Source organism: Schistocerca piceifrons, chromosome 6 (genome assembly GCF_021461385.2).
Source record: "Schistocerca piceifrons isolate TAMUIC-IGC-003096 chromosome 6, iqSchPice1.1, whole genome shotgun sequence".
Lineage (NCBI taxonomy): Eukaryota > Metazoa > Arthropoda > Insecta > Orthoptera > Acrididae > Schistocerca > Schistocerca piceifrons.
The window spans coordinates 68509794-68528892 of record NC_060143.1 but is presented as its reverse complement, the minus strand read 5'-3'; positions in this window follow the sequence as shown (position 1 = coordinate 68528892).

Genomic DNA, 19099 nt, shown 5'->3' with positions numbered 1-19099 from the left:
CGTCAATGTACAGTGACTACTCACAGACGGCAGGTGGCAGCACTAGGAGTGGAGGGTATACAAAACATGTCGGGGGTACACGGAAACGGGGCAGTCATTGTCGTAAAGCGGAAACGGAGCGATTCATCTCAGCCCCAAAAGGGGATGATCATTGACTTTCGGGCCGAAACGGTAAGTCTGCAAAGTGTTTGCATGCCGCCGTGGTTAAAGTATACCGTGCACTGCAATATGGCGCTATCCAAAACCGGCGCCGAGGCAACTGTGGTGAGCCACAGGTACGGAGACGGGTACGGGCGAATAGACGTGCAGCTGTTGAGGTAACTGATGGCTCAGCTGAGCCAAAGGGCTACCAACAGTGTCTCCTCAACGACCGTTTTACTGAACGTTGCTGCATGTGGGTCTCCGCAGCAGGCACCTGGTTCAAGCACCCATGCTGACTGCTATTCATCGGCGACGAAGGCAGGAGGAATATGCACGCCAGTACCGCATCTGGACCTCTACTGAGTGGCGACAGGTGGCCTTTTCAGGTGAGTCACGTTTTATGCTCCGTCACACGTGGCCGTTGGCGTGTACGACGTGAAGCGTTTAAAAGCAAAACATTCTGCAAAAAGGAGGGCGCGTTATGATCTGGGGAATTTTCTGGTGGCATTCCCTAGGTGATCTTGGCATTCTGGAAGGCACAATGGATCAACACAAGTATGCATCTATCCTTGAGGACCATGACCACTTCTACATGCAGTTTGTTCTTCCTTGACACTACGGCATCTACCAGCAGGACAACGCAACGTGTCACACAGCTCACAGTGTACGTGCGTGGTTCGAAGACAACCAGGATGAGTTGACCGTACTCCCATGACCACCAAACTCTCGGACTTTAATCCAGTCGAGAATCTTTGGGACCACCTTGATCGGGTTGTTCGCGCCATTTATACGCAACCGAAAAACAACAGGCAGCTAGTCACGGTACTGGAGTCGCCATGGCTCCATATCCCTGTCGGTATCGTCCAGAAGCTAACTGACTATTCCTTAACGTCTCGCAGTCGTCCGTGACGCAAAAGACGGGCTGTGAAAAGCGGTTATTCAGACTTTTGACAGGTGATCAGATTAATGTGACTCTCTCTCTCTCTCTCTCTCTCTCTCTCTCTCTCTCTCTCTCTCTCTCTCTCTCTCTTCGTTTAGTCGGTTCCGACTCTTCGTGACCCCATGAACCAAATCACGCCACTTTTTCCTGTCTTGCACTTTCTCCCGTAGACCTTCCAGGTTGGAACCCATTGCTTTTGTGATGCCATCGATCCATCTCATCCTCTGACGTCCTCTTCTTCTAGTTCCTTCAGTCTTTCCCAGCATTAAGGTTTTTTTTCCAGCGAGGCATGCCTTCACATTGTGTGTCCAAAGTAGGTCAGCTTTTGTTTTAACATTAGACCTTCCAGGGAGAAATCTGGTTTTATTTGATCCAATATTGATCTGTTGGTTCTCTTTGCAGTCCATGGAACTCTAAGAAGTTTCCTCCAACACCACAATTCGAAGGAGTCAATTCTTCGCCGTTCAGCCTTTCTAATGGTCCAGGTCTCACATCCATACATCACAACTGGAAAGACCATAGCCCTCACAATACGTATCTTTGTGATTAGTGTTGTATCTCTGGACCTTATAACCTTGTCAAGGTTTGACATCGCCTGTCTACCGAGCAACAGGCGTCTCCGGATTTCATAGCTGCAGTCGCCATCATCAGAGATCTGGGAACCGAGATAACTGAATGTGGTCACTACCTCCATGGTTTCTCCTGCTATATCCCACGAATTGGTAGGTGTAGTTGCTATAATTTTCGTTTTCTTCACATTCAGCCTAAGACCGACCTTTTCACTTTCGTCTTTCACCTTCAGCAAGAGTCTTCTCAATTCTTCTTCACTTTCTGCCAACAGGATCGTATCATCCGCGTACCTGAGGTTGTTTACATTTATTCAAGCTATTTTAATTCCTGTTTCTCCTTCATCTAGCCTCGCATTCCTCATAACATGTTCTGCATACAGATTGAATAAGTACGGTGACAGTATGCAGCCTTGCCGGACCCCTTTCTGAATCTTTATCCATTTCGTTGTTCCATACATAGTTCTCACCGTGGCTTCTTGGTCAAGGTATAAACTCCGTATCAGATGAATGAGGTGATCTGGTACACCCATGTTTTTCAGTACGTTCCATAATTTGTTGTGATCGACGCAGTCAAAGGCTTTGGCGTAGTCAATAAAGCAGAGGTACACATCTCTCTGGAATTCTCTTGCTTTTTCCATAATCCACCGAATGTCAGCAATTTGATCTCTAGTTCCTCTTCCTTTCCTAAATCCAGTTTGTTCTTCTGGTAGCTCTTGATCTAGATATTGGCGAAGTCTATTTTGTAAGATTTTCAACATAACTTTGCTAGCATGTGAAGTAAGTGCGATTGTTCGGTAATCTAAGCATTCTTTAGAACTTCTCTTCTTTGGAATGGAGATGAATACTGATCTTTTCCAGTCTTCTGGCCACTGCTGCGTGTCCATATTTTTTGACATATTAAGTGCAGCACTTTCACTGCATCCTTTCCAGTGACTTTAAACAATTCTGCTGTTATTTCGTCACGTCCACTAGCTTTGTTATCAGCCATATTTTCAAGGGCCCACTGGATTTCGCTCTCCAAAATATCTAGCTCTAGTTCTAAATTAACATTAACATCAGTAGTAGGAGCCCGGTCATTATGCAGTTCTTTCTTGTATAGGTCTTCTACATATTCTGCCCATCTTTCCTTAACATCCTCTGCTTCACTCAGATCTTTCCCGTTTCTATCTTTTATCATTCCAATTTTTGCCTGGAATTTTCCTTTAATTTCTCTAATTTGCTTATAAAGATTTTCTTATAAAGATGTGACTCCACAGTGAAAATGAATTCGAAAGTGGTCAAATGGTTGCTGCTCGTATGGTGGGAGCTTCCGTAACCAAGGTGACCCAAGTGTTTACTGGTTCTAGAGTCATCTCATCGAAGATTTGGTACCGCGTATAGGGAAAGTGGAACATCTTATCCGCTAAGTTACAACGCGCACACACATGTGTGTTGAGTGATCGTGACAGACGGTCACTGAAGAGCATTATGACGAAAAATAAGAGGACTCTGACTGCAAAAATCACTGCGGAAGTGAATGTAGCACTCGCGAATTCTGTCAGCACCAAAGTATCTCGAAGGGAGTTCCATAAGCAGGGCATTGCAGGATGAACTGGAATTCCGAAACCACTCATCAGCGATGCAAATGCCCACATCAGGAAAACGTGGTGCGGGAGTCCTAAAATCCGGACTAGGGAGCAATCGAAGAAAGACATTTGGTTAGACGTGTCTTGTTGCATACGATTCTCAAATTCTGCCCAAGTTTATGTCCCAAGAGTGAAACACAGCGAGGGTTCGCTGACGATATGGGCAGCCATATTGCGGTATTCCACGGGCCCCATAGTTACTGTACTACGTTGCATTACTGCCAAGGATCCTTTGGTCATTTTGCCTTATCAGGTCCAACTTATGGTACAACTGTTGTTCCCCAATGGTAATGCTGTGCTCCCCAAGACGCAGGACTTCTGTTCAAACAGCTCCCATTGTCCCCGACTGGTTATGTAAACACAGTGATCAATTGTCGTATCTCCCTTGGCAACCACAGTTACCAGATCTCAATATTACCGAGGCTTTACGGTCTACTTTCGAGAGAAGGATACATGATCTCTATCCATCACCATCATCGTTGCCCGTACTTGTCACTATTTTGCAAGATGAATGGTATAAGATTATCCGGAAAACCGCAAAGGACCTGTATTTATCCATTCCGAGATGACTGGAAGATGTTTTGGACATCAACGGTTTTGCTACACCCTATTAGGAATGGTAATGAACTGTGTTTCTAACGTTCCCATATTTTTATCCACCCTTTGTAGCTCCATACTCAGCAATCATGTATAAGCGTTCGCTGGATGGAAGATCCGAACCTGATGCCTAGACAGTTACACAGAACACACCGATAGCCAAGAAAGAAAATAGGAATAACTCGCTGATTTGGAGACCCATAACACTGACGTCGATTTGCATTAGGATTTTGGAACATAGGAGGTATGAACATTATGAAAACCATGTATTGACAACTTTTGTAGTCAGTAACGATTCAGAAAATTATTCCTGTGAAACGCAATTAGCTCTTTATTCACACAAAGTAATGAGTGCTATTGACAAGGGATCTCAAATTAATTCCCTATTTCTAGATTTCCAGAAGGGTTTAGGCACCGTTCCTCACAAGCGATGCCTAATCAAATTACGTGCCTATAGAGTATCATCTCAACTGTGCGACTATGTTCGTGATTTCTGCCCGAAAGTTCAGTGTTCGTAGTAATGGATAAAAAGTCATGCAGTACAACAGGATAAAAAGTCATGCAGTACAACAGAAGTAACATGTAGTGCTCTCCAAGCCATTGTTAGAGGCCCTCTACACTTCTTACTCTATATAAGCGATTCAGAAGACTTACCAGCAGCCCTCTTAGATTGTTTGCAACTGTCATTTACCCTCTAGTAAAGTCATCAGAAGATCAAAACCAACTGAAAAATTATTTAGACAAAATGTAAGTAAGGTGAGAAAACTGGGAAGTGACTATATAATCAAAAGAGTGATGTCATGCACCTGAGTTCTAAAAGGGATCCATTAAATTTCGGTTACACGATAAATCACACAACTCGAAATCCTGTCAATTCAATTAAGTACCTAGGAATTACAATGGCGAACAACTGAAACTGGAAGAAATACATAGAAAATATTGCGAGGAAGTCGTGAACGAAAGACTGAGTTTTAATTGCAGAACAATTAGAAAATGCAACAGGTCTACCGGAGTACCGCTGCGGCATGTGGGGTCCACATCAGATAGTATTGATGGAAGACATCGAAAAAGTTCAAAGAAGGGTAGCTCATTTTCTATTGTAGGAAAATAGAGGGGAGAGCGTCACGGGTATGATACGCGAGTTGGGGCAGCAATCCTTCAGACGAAGGTGTTTTTCGTTGTGGCGAGAACTTTTCACGAAATTTCGGTCACCAAATTTTTACTCCGAATGCGAAAAGGTTTTGTTGGCGCCCACCTACATAGGGCGAAATGATCATCGTAATATAATGAGATAAATCACAGCTCGCAGGGAGAGATTTACATTTAGTGCCTGATGCGAGGAATGGCGTTGAAAGCATCACTGAATAGAGGGCGTAAACCAAAATGCGTATATGGGCGGCACATCAGTGCTCACTAAATCCGTTTGTCTTTATGACGTAATCCAACCCGTAAGATGCTATCCTCTGGGTATAAAAGTGGGAGCCTCGACAGTTTCACGGCAGTCAGAGTTCGTCGCTGACGACGGCGACGATGGAGCCAATCATCCAAAGCTTGAAATTTTATCCAAATTTGACGGCGCAAGTAAACCGAGAACTTTTTATGCAATGTTCGCTTTCCTCCTTCGGGAGTGGAACGGTATAGAAATGGTCTGAAGGCTTTTCGTCAATTGTGTCCCAGGCACTTAAGGGTGAATTGCACAGTAGTCATGTAACAAAGAAATGTGTGGCAGGACGACAACTTTTGTGACTGCAACGAAAAAAAAAACTATAGATGGTATATAAGCATTCGTAAGAACACACACACACACACACACACACACACACACACACACACACACACACACACACACGCCTCGTGTTTATTAAAATATAAGCTTTGATAGTGACCCGTCGAAAAAACTAATTTTCTTTAAGACAAATAAGATAATGATTTGAAAGACATTCATTATATGGATAACTAAATAGTTCTGCACAGCAAGCGAAACGCAGAGGTCGCAAAAACGGAACAGTTATACGATCGCTCTGTTGTCCCCGTCCGTGGGTCCGACTGTTACAAACCCTTTTTCTCAGGAACTGGAAGACCAATCAAGTTGAACTTTACTTCAGACTCTGAGGTCTACGGGCCCTCGGTGGTGTACAAAACTGAAACTTCTAAGCGAATTCGCCGCGCAGGATAGCCGAACAGTCTAAGACGCCTTGTCACGGTCTGCGCGGCTCCCCCCCGTCGGAGGTTCGACTCCTCCCTCGGGCATGCGATTGTGTGTGTTGCCCTTAGCGTAAGTTAGTTTAAGTTAGATTAACAAGTGTGTAAGCTTAGCGATCGATGACTTCATCAGCTTGGTCATGTAAGACCTTACCACAAATTTCCAATTTCTAAGTGAATTCAGTCAAAAGATACGGCCATCTACGTTACATATTTTAATATTCGCAAACTCACTCGTCATAATCTAGAGGGTACTTCCCGCTGGCGTAGAATCATGAAATTTGGCAAAAATGAAGGTTTCACTCTACAACCAAAGGAAAAAATTCGAAATTTGTTGATTTGTAATTATACCACAAGGAAAAATATTTTTTCATTTGTTATCCGACGTCAAACATGAAATTAAAACAGTCAACAGTTCTGCATTCACGCTGACTGGATCGCAATTATAAAAGTCATATATCAGGCAAGGAATGACTTTGTTGCTCATATGATGCGTTTTGGAATTTATCCACCACCAGGTAAACAGGAGCGATCGTTGCATGTACAGACGGCGTTTCAAGTTTTATGTGGCACAAACATACGCAGACTAGTCTGCCTGCCTCCTGCATGACTTTATGTCACATTAATATTAATTAAATGAAAACAGTCTCGAAAATCTTGGAATCCCTGGGACCGAAACCTTGCCAGTATCAATGTCGATAACAGGCATAAATGGTCTGGAATCTTGATTCCCGTCTCGAAATGAAAAGTCGCCGCCACTGACGGTAGGATGAAGCCGAGGAAGAGGAAGCTTTTTAACGCTTGTTAAGAAACGAGGCAAAGGACGTGGCAAAAGGAATGTTTTGATTGTCCTTCTAGATAAGGTTCATCTTCATATTTACAAGTAATTTAAGGGGCAAGTAAATTTTTAAATATCTTCCAACGTCTACACAACGTTTTTTCTCCTCTTCCAGATCCACGCGGAACATACCTAATGAGCTCTATACGACCAGGTTCTGCCCGTTTTAGCAGAACACGAATTCTTCTTACGTTAGTTTTCCTTCCCTTTTTTTATTTCAAGAGTAACTGAGATCTGTAAGTGGTTCTGCTAAAATATCCGATTTTTGGAGGGGGGGGGGGGGGGGGAGCGGGGAATCAAAGGATAGTTAAGAACGTAGTTTGTCATGAATAGCCACCTTAAAATTTGCCTTTTCTCCTTAATAAATGTAACAAATAGCGTTGCTGGATTCTTATTGCTGGCGTGAGACTACATCACCCATTAACTCGTCCACAATTTCGCAATGCGTAAAGACGTTGGCATTGTGTTCCATTGTGGGCAAACTGCCATCTGACGGTAGGGTGACGTCCCGTTTAGGTCCAAGTACGTATAGACCTCTCAACACGTCACAACGATGCAATGACGCGGAAGCTAACAGTGGGATGTTTCAGCACTGCTAGTAACTGTGTACGGCAAGAGGAAAGTCGAGCATGGCGTTGAAGTTGATTGGAGGCCGTGAATAATGGTATGGTATGGTATGGTATCATATGATATGGACAGGAACGGCAGCGTTACGCCCACGCCGGCAGCGCTGGGAACTCACTTCATTAACACGCACCGCCGCGCCGAACATCCGAGTCAGCGCTTCTGCGTGCCTTCTGCTGCGACTGCGGTCCTCTCGCAGACTAAGCGAAAGGAAACAAAGAGCGGAGGATGCGGTGAAGCTTGGCTTCGCTAACATGACTCACCCGGCAGGCGCCTGAAATGATTAGAGGGAACTGCAGTAAACATAAACCAGGATGGCGGGCACCAACATTCCTAACAGACTCTTCCAGAATACAATTCGAGCAGGGTGTTTAATCACTTCACTTAACCGCTCGGTGCCACGCATACAAGCACGTATGTATCAGCTAAATCGAAATGTTGTGCATTCACTCCGAAGACTGGTCTCACCAGCTCGACGCGCTGCTCTATCCTGTGCAAGCCTCTTCATCTCCGAATAACTACTGCAGCCTTCATACATTTGAAACTAATTACTGTATTCATACATCTATTGGTGTCTCTCTACAATTTTTACCCCCCTTCCCCTCCCTCACACTTCCTTCCATTACCAGATGGAGAATTCCTTTATGTCTCAGAATGTGACCTACCAGCCAAATCCCCTTTTGATCAAACTGTCGCGTAAACTTCTTTTTACGACTATTCCGTGTCTTATTATTCGAGCTTCCTATTAAATCTGCAGTAACTTAAAGCCACATTAAAAGTTAATCGATCTTACCTGTTTCAAAAACATGAAAAGGTTTTACAAATACCTCTTATCAGTCACAAAAATGACTGGCTATTTAAATTATTTAATTGGCAACAAGTTTCGATGTTAGACATCATCAGGGTACATGGCAGCGCAGAAAAAAAATAACACAAGTAGACATTAAAGGATGGCCACAGTACATGCCAAGATTGTATAAACTTTAATATCTATATGAATTTGCGTTAAATGTTTTTGTACTGCCACTATACCCTGATGATGAGGTCTAGCACAAACTTGTTGCCAATTAAATAATTTAAGCAGCCAACAAATTTTGTAGCGTAGCGGTGTTTGCAAAACCTTTTCATATCTTCAGCATACTCCTGTGGCACCGAATTTTAAGTGCATCTATTGTCTTCTTGTATGACGTGCTTATCATTCACGTTTCACTTCTATACATCTTCAGAAAAGACTCCCTAATACTTAAATTTATAACTGATGTTGAAGTTTCTTTCCTTGCTATTCCCAGTCTCCATTTCACATCCTCTCTACATGGGCCATCGTCGGTTATTTAACTGCCTAAATAACAAAACTAATTTACTGCTTTTAGTGTTCCACTTCCTAATCTAGTTCTGTCACGGTCAGCTGGTTTAACTCGACTACATCCCATTATTTTTCTATTTCTTTTGTTGGTACTGATGTTGTAATCTCTTCTCGAGAAACTATCCAATCTGCTCTATTGATAACCGTAGTTCCTGCATAACACAAAGCAACAGCCGCATTGTAACATAGCTTGTAATGTGAGCGTTTTCGTTTCTGCGCTGTGTAGCTTGTGCCAGGCTAGACAATTACTGCTCATCACCTCTTTCACGCGACGTCCATTGTCATTGTCAATACATATCGATAACAGGAATATCCCACCAGAATAGTGTGGGACCGCTCTGTCGAATGGCCACGTAAAGTTGCGCTTCAAAAATTACTTTGCTTGTAACGGGGAACAATCGGACGCTCTCCGTCAACTCTGGGCGTCGCATAAAAGACGCGATGAGCAGTATTTGACCGACTCTTTGACCGACTCCGCCCCCACACTGCTAAAACAGCATTTCAGGTATCTGTCAAAATACAACGGAAATGTGTGTGACGTCTCTTAGGAGAAACACCAGATATATAAACAGTTGACATCCACTGCAGAATAACTGCCTCTTCCAGACTTTTCTACACATTATGTTCTTCAGCAAGAAGTAGTATAGCTCCAACGATACTATATGTTTTCTTATAGCACCGTCCTCCACTGCTTTTTTTTTCATTACGTTATCGTCACAGCCCTCTGTTAACTCAAGGAATCCAGTAAATAACTTTCTCTCTCCATCTACCAAACATCCGCCTGGTTACACGTCCTACACACCAACATTATATTTAATGCTGAATAGTGGATAGGTCGTCGAATAACTGACGAAGAGGTACTGAATCGAATTGGGGAAGAAAGAGCGTTACGTCAAAAATTCACAATAAGAAGGAATCGGTTGATAGGACCCGTCCTGAGGCATTATCAAAGAATGGATAATATGCTTATGAAGGAAACTGTGAGAGATAAATATGATAGAGGGAGACAGCAGCAGCAGTAGGTCTCAGCTAATAAATGAAAGGCACAATACTGCTTGTGTTCTACAAGATTAATTTATTTAGTAACCGGTTTTCGGCTCACAGGCCATCACGAGACTATCGCCGTCAGAGTATGAATGCCTTGTAAGTGGAAAACCGGTTAGCTAAATAAATTAATCCTACAGAAAAGACACAACACTGTGCTTCTCATTTATTATTATGTTGTTCTACTCAGAAGCGACAGAGCCCTCGAAGGCTGTTGTTACATCTATTTAGGCACCACGATCGCGATTTCGGTCAATTACGCCATTTTAAAGTGATTACTGTAACAACACAAATTGCTTACGATCAGTTCAACGTTAAACCTACATTCAGTTCTCACAATATTTTATAAAAACAAAACTTTAAAAAAATATAGCTCTTCCTTGCATAGTTCGTTCAACTACATTTCTCAATTTCATTTGTATAATAAGACACGAGTCAATCATTTACATAAATGAACGTAGCACTTCATGATTACCGGAGCATCATCATGTAGAACCTGGGGTCTAAGCATCGATTTACTCAACGCCTTTAACAACATTACTTACTGTAGTGAGTCCTATCGAATACATGTTGCCTGTTCCATGATTTATTAATTTTTCTGTCTGTCTCTCCTATTATTTCTCAAAAAGCGTCTGCCCTCCGTTCGCTAAGAAACCTTCAGCATTTCAATGGTTTTCACATTGCAAGAACCCGTCTTACTGCCGAAAGTCAAAACAGGCACTAAGTGTCAACTTCCCATTCTCAGACACATTTGAAGCTTAGTTTTGAAAATCATGTTTAGATTCCCAAAAACATACCAGGCAGTTCTTACTCGTATGTTATACGGCGTATTTGAAAGTACACTGATATTATAAAAACAAAACAAAAAAACTATGAAAACGCCAGATTGAAAAAGCGCAAATTAACAATGAAGTCTCAGAATCAGCAATTTTGGTCATTTAAAGAAGCCGAATAAAACTACTGGACGGACAGCGGAAGGAAAATATAGTAGAGGAAAAAGTGCGGAGAGTGCTTTTGCGAGCCTCCAATGCTGGTTTTACAAATGCTGTTGTAGCTACCGGATTTCCTCTGCCACAATCGATATATGCTCCCGTGTAAACGCCCAACCGTCGCTGAAACGTGCTACGTTGTCATGCTCCTATTCACTTTTAAAATGTTCGTTCATGTGGACGAAGCTTATTTGGAGTGCAAGAAGAGAATAAGTATCTAACTGTGTATGAAGTTACTCATTTCCTATTTCTTAATCGAAGAGAGGCGCATTTTATCTTTATTAGATGCAAAGAGATACATACATAGTGATATATTTGTTGCAGTAGCAAACTGAGCCCTATATCCTGCATAGGTGCGTTATTTGTACAGCGCCGTATAAAATTTCTCTTTCAGTAGCCACGGTACCCCTACATAATCAACGCATAGTGAGGAAACATTCGCTAATTCTGTATGCAGGGATACGACTAAGTCCTTACTTGTTCGCAATCCCTCAGTATCTTGCAGGAGAATAGTCTTCCATCAGTGAGTACTTTGAATGTTTTCCACAACCAGCGTCATTTAGGTAGATAAAGAAACAGTTTCGAATGCATTAATTGGCGTGGATACGACTTTATAACATCTCTTCTTGTACAACTCCTCCTTTGGTGTTAACCGACATACGTTGACCAGAAAAAGCACGACAGTCTTACAAAATACAGAAGCGTAAACGCCACTCCTTCTGACTTTTAAGTTGATCGTCAGGGAGACTAAAAAGTAGATTAACAAAAAAAATTTCAGCATATTTTTGTTGATAAGATAACCTGCAAACGAAGGTTAACTGCAGTATGCAAAAATCGATGCCATGTCTCATGTCTCAGTAAAACCGTGATCTCAGATGTTATAATGAATGAAAACTTACAATTACTTCCTCAGTGTAAACTTTTAACATACCACCATTACTTTTACTCCATGTATTTTTCTCGTTGTATTTTGAACTGCGCGTAACTCATTAGGATGGTTGTGAATCATTTGTTCGCTATGGCAGACAAAACGCGATTCTATGTCTGTGAAACGTGTGAGTTTCGTGAATAAGGTGATACAAGCATTACAAAATCAGAAATTTTATTTTTATTTTTTTGAGCGCGCCATCTGCAGATCTGAAGTGATCACTGTCGCGCTTGCTCGCGGTTTGCCTGGTCTTGAAGGCTAATCGTGAAGGGAAACACCTTCACAATCATTCCCACCTAATTCGTCTGTTTTTTAATATCTATAAAATTGTGCAACTACATTCTGCTTCTTTTATTAGTGGATTAATATTCCATTGTCCTTGCTGCGCTTATGGTCAGCTGCACAAATGTTCCGTTAATCTACTACGAATTACGATCCTCTTGTTGCTTAGTCAGCCTGGCGAGTGTAGCTTCTAAGTCAACGTTCTGGCGATTCTTAAGGTTCCTACACACACACACACACACACACACACACACACACACACACACACACACACACTGCAGCCATTACAATTTTAACTGCACTTGTGACGTTAAAGCATTACTGTGTCTTTCTGATCGATTGGGGTGGGGCAGCATGAGCTTCTCGGGCGTATCGTTTAAATTCGGTGATTCGATTGCCTCTACATATCACGGCCAATTATAAAGGCCATTCGAGCCGTTGTACTGCAACCTCATCACAGCGTTCTCAAAGACTTCTTATCTTGACAGCACAGTTACGACGGCCATTTTACAATAGTAGCTGCGAGAATAAAGTATTACAACAGACGCGATGTGTTACGACGGACGGGAAGTTTTATTATTGTGAAAATGCTATGTAAACTGGGCGTTTCATTTATAACTGGTTCATTTATCAGTGACTACTTCAAATACTAAGATTATTCTCAAGCAGGAGAAATAAAATTTTATGAGTAAGAATAATAGGCGTTTGTAATAAACCATGATATTTATAGACAGCTGCATACTGATAAAAAGGTAACCAAGACTGCAGCTTCCCCTGTGATTCAGACCCTGGTGTTATAACGCTAGAACTTTCTCGAAAAATCCTCGTCCTGCGCACTGCTGCCTTTGCTGACAGGAATTTTGAAAAGTTCAGCTTCGACATTGTAGTCTGATAGAAAGCGAACGGAATCAGGTGAAGACTACACAACTAAGAAATCGCTGACTTAAATATGGAATGTGACGGTGTATAGTCTATAACGCTTTGCTACAGCGCACGTAGAAGCATTCGGAACTATTCAGAAGTGTGACAAAATGACTTCAGGAACGATCACAGATCATAAACGAGACAATCGCGAACAACAAAAACGGGTATAGAATGTTACATAAACGTGTTTGTTGCCAAGTGTCACATCCCGCCTAACAAAGACAATTGGCTCCGTTACGACCAATACAGAGAACATACAAACGATGTTCAAATATTTCTTAAAAATTTCCCACATTGTACTCAACGAAACGGAGACGCTAGTAATATACTACAAGAACAAATACGTTCTTGAATCACAGCCAAACATGAATGAATGAGAACACACGCAAGAACCACAGGTGGAAAACAAATTTGATAAAATATGGGAATATGAAACAGTACAATCATCCAGATACTGCATGCACAAGGCAATAACCAGCATTTGCAACACCGCTGCGATATTTTTAATTCTCAATTAGCAAAGAAACAATTATCAAGGACCTATAACTCCATTAGCCTTTTTTAGCTGCAAACCAGATTCATTAGGAATATACGAAAAAAGAAATTATACAGATAAAATAACATTCTGGGTCGAAAAGCGCTGTAACACAGAGGACCATGAGTTGTTAATGAGTCTATATGAAGAAACAAACAATGATTATGAATTATCTTGTTGTATCCCTTCGATATCGATGTCCTAGTCGAGAGAGAGCTTTCTTCCAGCAACTGAAGCAATTACGTCGTCACCTTCCATCCGCCGAACAGAACTATGGCGAAACATAGCCTCCTCCCGAAGGCGAGCCCAATGTCTAAATAGCGTACCTACCTCGCTTGGAACGTTTAAATGGAGCAAATAAAAATATTGTAAAAAATTATGTAGGAAGGAGACAATTTCCCCTGTCGTAAAACAGCCTCGGACAGCGTATTATGACGTTTTTGGAGAAAGAAAATCTCCTCTATAAAAATCAGCATGGATTCCGCAAACAGACATCTTCTGAAACTCAGGTCGCTCTTTTCCTCCATGAGATGATGCCGTGTTCCTTGACCTCAGGAAGGCATTTGATACTGTCCCGCACTGACGGTTAGTGACAAAAAAAAAAAAAAATACGGTTTTACCGAGTATCAGACCAAATGTGCGACTGGATTCAAAACTTCGTTCAGCTAAGAGCTTAACACGTCTCTCAAATGTAAAGATAATATTGGGGGTACCTCAAGGAACTGTGATAGTACCGTTACTGTTTACAGTGCATCTACATGATAATAGTAGAAAGCGTCGGAAGCTCTTTCAAGACTATTCGCAGATGATGCGGTTGTCTATAACGAAGTAGGAACACGGCAAGACAGTATCGATTTGTAAGACCTACAGAGGACTGGTGAACGGTGGAGGGACTACCAGTTGAGTGTGTACGTAAATAAATGTAACATCCTGTAACGACTGTACAACTATACTACTGATGAGAAGTTGCTGGAAAATCTACCGTATAATACCTAAGAGGGACTATACACAGCGACCTTAAAGTGAAATGCCCAAGTAAAGGAAGTAGTAAGAAAAGCAGATGCCGGAGATTCATAGGATCTTAAGGAAATATAATTCATCCACTAAGTGGCTTACAAGGTGCTTGTTCAACCGATTCTTGAGTACTGTTCATCAATCTGGGACCCTTACCAGGTAGGGCTTATAGAAGAGATACAGAATATCCTACGAAGAAAGGCACATTTCTTACGAGAGCGTTCAGTCGGCGCGAGTGTTACAGAGACTCAACTGACACCAGTGGCAATCGCTGTAACTGACGCGTTGTGCGTCACGGAGACGTTTACTATTGAAATTTCGAGCGTGTACTTTCCGGAAACAGTCGGGCAACACATTACTTCCTCCCACATAGATCTCGTGAAATGACCACAACGAGAAAATTTGAGAAATTAGAGTTGATACAGATGCTGATCAACAATCATTCTTCTCACGCGACAATGGCTTGCGGAGTATGGCTGTAGATCACACTGGAGTGACCAATGAGTTATGATCAAGGAAGAACGAGCAAAGAAATTAACGATGTTCCTGTCAGAGAAACTATCCAGGCATTTGCCTTAAGTAATTTAGGGAAATCGCTGAAATCCTAAATTAGGGTACCCGGCGGAGAACTTTAAACTGAGAGACAGTTGTGCTAACCACTCGGCTACCTGGCTCGGAATGAAATTTCGAAGAGGCAAACCCAAAGCTAGCGATTTCATTCACATCGTTTCGTGTGCAGAACTATCTCACGCGGTTCACAGAAGATGGTTTCGAAGATCGTAAGGTGACTGGAGCGGTATTTGTCGACGCCGGCAGCATAAAACACCGTCAACCTTCGGCTACCATGAACTAAGCTACAAAACCTAACCATCCATTACCATATTTCCGCAGAATCTTAGGTTCTACGTTGACTTTCAACGGCAGCACATCCGATGGTGGTTACAGAACAACCATCTATCTCGAGGGAAATGGCGTACAATAGGCAGCAGAGAAGAATGCGAGCGAGGGGTGAGGCCCGGTGCGGGGAAACAGCCCTTCTTCCCTCTCCCCCCCCCCCCCAACATGGGAAACGCGTAGCGGATGAAGTAAACTTCGTAACTTATACAGAAACATATATTTCTTTCATTCTAACAGTCGCAGTCCTCACGACATCAATACCTACATCTATACTCTGCAAACCATTGTAAAGTGCATGGCTGAGTCCGTAATGGATGCAACGGAGACGCTGTAAGTGCTCTCCCTCTAAACAGTACAAGTATGTGGAAGTTACGATAGGTCAGACCGAATTTATCAGTAACCTTGCGAAGCGGCCTTGTTGATGTATCTTGACCAGCAGAAGTGCATCTACTTAACACAGCTTCTAGACTTTTTTGTGATGCACTGTCTGCTGGTTGCGTTTTCGCCTTCTTGAGTTACAATACCGTTTGCACTTAGTAAGTTTGCTGCCACAGGATATTTCTCTGCGGCATAGGATACTTCTCTGACGCTACATCATACAACTTTCACCGGTTTCGCTCGATCACTACTGAATACAAAGTTTGCCATGCGTTCCGGGTTATCCTTCACATACGCGTACTAGCTTTCCGGCTAGAGCTCTCTCTCTCTCTCTCTCTCTCTCTCTCTCTCTCTCTCTCTCTCTCTCTCTCTCTCTCACACACCCACACCCACACACACACACACACACACACACACACACACACAACCGTTTATATTTTTTTCAAGTTTAAGTCAGTTCCCATAGTTTGCAGCTACATCTGACAAAAGAAGGTAGTATGAAACTTACATAAAATTGCAAGATACTTTTCGAAAAACCCCTGATGGTCTAACGGTCTGAAAGGGTTCAGAGAACTTTCCAGATGGGCAAAGGCGCCCACCAATCTCAGACTAACGGTACCTCCTGACAACAAATACTATGTGGTTTGTGAGCACTCAATTAGCACCGCCAACTGCAGGAAGCTGAATACGGCAAGGCACAAGGGAAAGGAACCTTCACTATAAAAATTTTCCCATTTTATATTGTGTAAATTATGACGTTAGCAAATTTGTGAGAGTTGCTTGCTTTTGTATTTCTTAAAACGTCTACATGATACACACACACACACACACACACACACACACACACACACACACACACACACATCAAATTTTAAGGACGAATGCTTTTCTCTTATTGTTATTACTGTTATTAATGCAGCTGTAGTATGTTAAATGTGGGAGTGACAGCGAGCTATGTTTGCTACGGATAGGGAGGGGAGAACATGGACGGTACTAAAATATTCCGCCTCTCCACGACGACGACGATCACCACCACCAGCCACATCCGAAACATGGATCCGCTCCTGCGTCTGAGACCTCGTAAGCGACTGGACACTTGTGCTCCGCAAAACAGTGTTCTCAATACGTAAACTAGGCGACAATACAAGACTTGATCCCGGCGGTACCACCACAATTCGCTTGTTCCGCCACATCACGGTCTACACATTCTATTCTGCAGGGAAGGCCTCCGGGGTCCTGTGCTACGAACGTAACAGCATTTTATCTCTCGTGGTCTCTCTATGGTTTAAACATAACTTTATGCTGGTATTCCAACTGCATACTGCACACGTCTGCACGCAGAAATGATTTCAAATGCTTCGTCATGTGAAATTGTGCATTTAACAAAACACAAAAACGCATTGCCCTATGTCTACAATATCAATGAGTGACAACTGGGAGCAGTCAACTCATACGAATATATGAAATGGAATTATTGCTTAGTCTCAGTCACGTGTAAGGTACACAACTGGCCATTAAAATTGCTACACCACGATGATGACGTGCTACAGACGCGAAATTTAACCGACAGGAAGAAGATGCTGTGATACGCAAATGATTAGCTTTTCAGAGCATTCACACAACGTGCTGACAGGAGGAAAGTTTCAAACCGATTCCTCATACACAAACAGCAGTTGATCGGCGTTGCCTGGCGTTGTTGTGATGCCTTGTGTAAGCAGGAGAAATGCGTACCATCACGTTTCCGACTTTGATAAAGGTCGGATTGTAGAATATCGCGATTGCGGTTTATCGTATCGTGACATTGCTCGCGTTGGTCGAGATCCAATGACTGTTAGCAGAATATGGAATCGGTGGGTTCAGGAGGGTAATACGGAACGCCGTGCTCGATCCCAACGGCCTCGTATCACTAGCAGTCGAGATGACAGGCATCTTATCCGCATGGCTGTAATGGATCGTGCAGCCACGTCTCGTTCAAATGGTTCAAATGGCTCTGAGCATTATGGGACTCAACTTCTGAAGTCATTAGTCCCCTAGAACTTAGAACTAATTAAACCTAACTAACCTAAGGACATCACACACATCCGTGCCCGAGACAGGATTCGAACCTGCGACCGTAGCGGTCGCTCGGCTCCAGACTGTAGCGCCTAGAACCGCACGGCCACTCCGGCCGGCCGTCTCGATCCCTGAATCAACAGATGCGGACGTTTGCAAGACAACAACCATCTGCGCGAACAGTTCGAAGACGTTTGCAGCAGCATGGACTATCAGCTCGGAGACCATGGCTGCGGTTACCCTTGACGCTGCATCACAGACAGGAGCGCCTGCGACGGTGTACTCAACGACGAACCTGGGTGCACGAATGGCAAAACGTCATTTTTTCGGATGAATCAATGTTCTGTTTACAGCATCATGATGGTCGCATCGGTGTTTGGCGACATCGCGGTGAACGCACATGCGAAGCGTGTATTCGTCATCACCCGGCGTGATGGTATGGGGAGCCATTGGTTACACGTCTCGATCACCTCTTGTTCGCATTGACGGCGCTTTGAACAGTGGACATTACATTTCAGATGTGTTACGACCCGTGGCTCTACCCTTCATTCGATCCCTGCGAAACCCTACATATCAGCAGAATAATGCACGACCGCATGTTGCAGGTCCTGTATGGGCCTTTCTGGACACAGAAAATGTTCGACTGCTGCCCTGGCCAGCACATTCTTCAGATATCTCACCAATTGAAAACGTCTGGTCAATGGTGGCCGAGCACCTGGCTCGTCACAATACGCCAGTCACTACTATTGTTGGTATCGTGTTGAAGCTGCATGGGCAGCTGTACCTGTACACGCCATCCAAGCACTGTTTGACTCAATGCCCAGGCGTATCAAGGCCGTTATTACAGCCAGAGGTGGTTGTTCTGGGTACTGATTTCTCAGGATCTATGCGCCCAAATTGCGTGAATATGTAATCACATGTCAGTTATAGTATAATATATTTGTCCAATGTATACCCGTTTATCATCTGCATTTCTTCTTGGTGCAGCAATTTTAATGGCCATTAGTGTAGATAGCAGACTTCGGATCATGAGTGGGACACTGGGAAAATGCAATCAATCTAAAAAGGAGATTGCTTACTAATGATTTTTGTGACCCACACTAGAATACTGCTCGAGTATATGGAACGCGTACCAAACACGGGAAGAAGGGTGACAC